Raw genomic sequence first — 4,017 nt, 5'->3', positions numbered from 1 at the left:
ACGTACACACACGCACATTCTCGCACGCACCTACACACACGCACACTCTCGCACGCACGTCCACACACGCACATTCTCGCACTCACGCACCTACACACACGCACACTCACGCACGCACGTACAATCACGTACACTCTCGCACGCACGTACACACACACACACACACACACACACACACACACTCTCGCACGCACATTCTCGCACTAACCTACACACACGCACACTCTCGCACGCACGTACACTCACGCACTCTCGCACGCACGTACACACACGCACACGCATACCCCCGCAGGCATGCACACACACGCACGCACAATCTCGCATGCACACACACGCGCGCACGCACACTCTCGTACGCACGTACACACACGCACATTCTCGCACGCACCTACACACACGCACACTCTCGCACGCACGTACACACAGGCACGCTGTCGCACGCACGTACACACACGCACACGCATGCACACACACACACGCACAATCTCGCATGCAAACACGCACGCACAATCTCGCACACACACACACACGCGCACGCACACTCTCGCACGCACACACACACAAACACGCACCCACACACACACGGTGCGGATTTCCACGACCCGCGGCGAATATCGGTAAGCCGAGTTTTCGCATGACGTATCACCGAACGACGGCCTCGCGGGCAGACGACGGCACAAAGCGTCGACGTCACTGCCAAAAAAACGCACAAAACGGCGGCTGATCATTTCCTGACATCGTATATCAGCCGTAGCGCCGCTGTCTTTATCCGACGTAGCTGCCGCCCGCCGAATTCATAGTAAGCGCTTCTTCAGTTGAACTTCGCGCGGGGCAGAGCGGCGTGCAGATTACAATGCATTCTCAGTAAAATACACCGCCGCCACGGGCGGTGGCAGGGAGAGGGGGAAAGAGAGAGAGAGCAGAGAGAAGAGGCGAGCGAGAGGGAGAAGGAGAGAGGGAGAGGGGGAGAGGGAGAGGGAAGGCGAGAGAGGTAGCGTGCGCGAGAAAGAGAAAGCGACAGAGAGCGAGAGAAAGAGGGGAAGAGGCAAGCTAGAGCGAGAGAGAAAGCGAGTGAGAAGGGGGGATGCGAAAAAGGAAGCAAGGGAGCGAGAGAGGGACATAGAAGAAAAAAAGAGAGAGCGCGCGTGAAAAGCGAGAGAAAGAGAGAGCGCGAGAGAAAGAGAGAGCTAGAGCGAGGGAGAGAGAGAGAGAGAGAAAGAAAGCTAGAGAGTGAGAGAACGAGAGGAAGAGAAAGAGAGCGGGAACGAGCGTGAGAGCGAGACAGAAAGAGAGAAAGACACACACACACAGATAACCGAATACTGCGTGGATCAGCTAGCTATAGAAAGCAACTATAGCAGAGAGAAGCATGGATTTCACAAGGCATCGACGATGGTTGCCATCATCGTGCGCGAAAACGATGGCTTCACGTGGCTTCAATGCGCCGTGATAGAGGAAAGAAAGGACACTGTGAGCCTCCTCCTTTTCAAACCAACTTTATTGTACATTAATACATCGTACAGACACCTTCCGCTCGTGAAATTGGACCGCGGCAACTTTTCTCACTCCTAGGACATATTACCGCGCCTGATCCCGTCATCCCGTCAACACGTCACGCGGCTTTCAGACACAGTCGCCACTTATTCGCTACGCATCAGAATCAAATAAAAGATCCATCACGCAATCGTGTCGGGCGAGGGCACGAGTGCACGAAACATGTCATGACGTGCGACGTGACACGCGACGTGACATGTTGCACGTCAACTACTCTCGTTGACACCGTGAAGACGACATTTCCGGCACGACGAGGACTCGACTATAGATGTGACTCGACACGCACACGCGGCCCGCCACGCGTTTACCGCTTATGCCGTATATATACCCGCTACACCTCTTACACCTGTGTACACGGAGGGGGCACACGCGTTACACGTACGAAGTTCTGCTGCAGACGCTGCTTACGGAACTCGTAATACCTGTATGTGTTCCCGTACCATTACATCGCACGCACACCTGTCGCATTACAATGAAAATTACACACTAGCAGAACCGTTCTGTTACACGTCCGTCACAGTTCTGTTACAGTCCGTATGCAGACCTGCTACAGACCTGTTACAGATCTCTTGCAGATCTGTTACAGACCTGTTACAGATCTGTTACAGACCTGTTACAGATCTGTTACAGATCTCTTGCAGACCTGTTACAGATCTCTTGCAGACCTGTGATAGACATAATGCAGATCTGTTGCAGACACAATACACATCCGATGCATATCTGTTATAGACACAATCCAGATATGTTGTAGATCTACTACAGACGTGACAGACCTGCTACCTGCGGAACAGATCTGTTGAAGATCTCTCACCGACCCCACGCAGATCGGTTACATACACTGACGTCACGTGATTCAATACATTCTTAGTAGAGAAGCAAGGAAATTAAATAATCGTCTGCAATCTCGTTTCGAAAATTAGTAATGACATTTCCTAAACCATAACGCCCTTCACCCTCCCAACAAGAGGAAAGGTTTGTTCTCACCCAACACCACCCACCCAACCCCACCCCAACCATCCGCACCTCACGGGAAACATACCGTATCTGCCGGCCTTACAAGAACACACTTTTATGTCATTAACATGTTTCCAATAATCACGACGACCTATGCGCCGAGGCATAAAAGTCGGTGTGATTTCGGAAGTGCTGAAAACAATGACTCAGTGAATCAGTGGGCTTCGCATGATTTACCAAAACCGATAGTCTAAACTTGTTACTGTGTTAGCTACGCATATAAATATTGGTATTTTCATCGTAATACTCGTTTTCAAACAATATTTACAGAACATTTGTATGTTTTAGTAACACCAAACCAACAGAAAAATAAATAATTATCTTGCGGAGGACAGCATGGAGTCTCTACGATCGAATAACAGCATCTCTAGTTTCGAATCTCTACGAATAACAGCATCTCTAGTTTCGAAGCTCTACGAATGGTAGCATCTCTAGTTTTGAATCTCTACGAATAATAGCATCTCTAGTTTCGAATCTCTACGAATAATACCATCTCTAGTTGTGGATCTCTACGAATGGTAGCATCTCTAGTTGTGAATCTCTACGAATGGTAGCATCTCTAGTTCGAATCGACGTGTGCACGGATTGTCTATCTCACTCTCTCTCGCTCTCTCTCTCTCTCTATCTCTCTCTCTTTGTCTGTATGATTAGCATCAGGAGCACCACTAACTGTCATGGGCCGGCGAATACGGTAGATGGTTCCACGCGAGGGCGTTTACAAAGCCGTGTGCAGCTTCGACACGAGTATGTATTTTCCCCCGGCCGATGCGGTAAACGAAGGGCACTGATACCCACCCATGCCACCCACCCATGCCACCCAGTGCTGCGAAATACGCGCATATACTTATAAAACGCGTCGTACGAATTGTGACGTTCTCGCAAAATCTCGTGAGAAAGTACTTCCGGTGATTTATTTTCCCTGTGCCAGCATGCGTTGATCACCACCTGGACAGTGAATCTAAGGTGGCCCCCGGTCACCAGTATTATGCACAAGGGCTGCCCCACCCACCTGCGCACACAAGGGCTGCCCCACCCACCAGTACACACAAGGGCTGCCCCACCCACCTGCGCACACAAGGGCTGCCCCACCCACCTGCGCACACAAGGGCTGCCCCACCCACCTGCGCACAACCCCAGGGCTGCTCCACCCACCTGCGCACACAAGGGCTGCCCCACCCACCAGTACACACAAGGGCTGCCCCACCCACCTGCGCACACAAGGGCTGCCCCACCATCTGCACACACAAGGGCTGCCCCACCCACCTGCGCACACAAGGGCTGCCCCACCCACCTGCCCACACAAGGTCTGCCCCACCCACCTGCGCACACAAGGGCTGCCCCACCCATCTGCACACACAAGGTCTGCCCCACCCACCTGCGCACACAAGGGCTGCCCCACCCATCTGCACACACAAGGTCTGCCCTACCCACCGTCACTGCCACGGCTCA

The 4,017-nt window shown here is 52.4% G+C and overlaps 1 long non-coding RNA gene across 1 annotated transcript; it reads right to left on the bottom strand.

Moving 5' to 3' along the window:
• Positions 1 to 1,479: 1,479 nt before the first annotated feature.
• On the bottom strand, positions 1,480 to 3,782 carry LOC106818388. The gene is made up of 2 exons (XR_001395205.1): positions 3,721 to 3,782; positions 1,480 to 3,577 (listed from the first exon to the last, which is right to left on the bottom strand). It is a non-coding gene; the product is annotated as an uncharacterized LOC106818388 (long non-coding RNA).
• Positions 3,783 to 4,017: the final 235 nt, after the last annotated feature.

Source organism: Priapulus caudatus, unplaced genomic scaffold (genome assembly GCF_000485595.1).
Source record: "Priapulus caudatus unplaced genomic scaffold, Priapulus_caudatus-5.0.1 Scaffold2204, whole genome shotgun sequence".
Taxonomy (NCBI): domain Eukaryota; kingdom Metazoa; phylum Priapulida; class Priapulimorpha; order Priapulimorphida; family Priapulidae; genus Priapulus; species Priapulus caudatus.
Note: the sequence above shows the minus strand (reverse complement) of the source record. Positions and strands in the feature narration are given on the sequence as shown.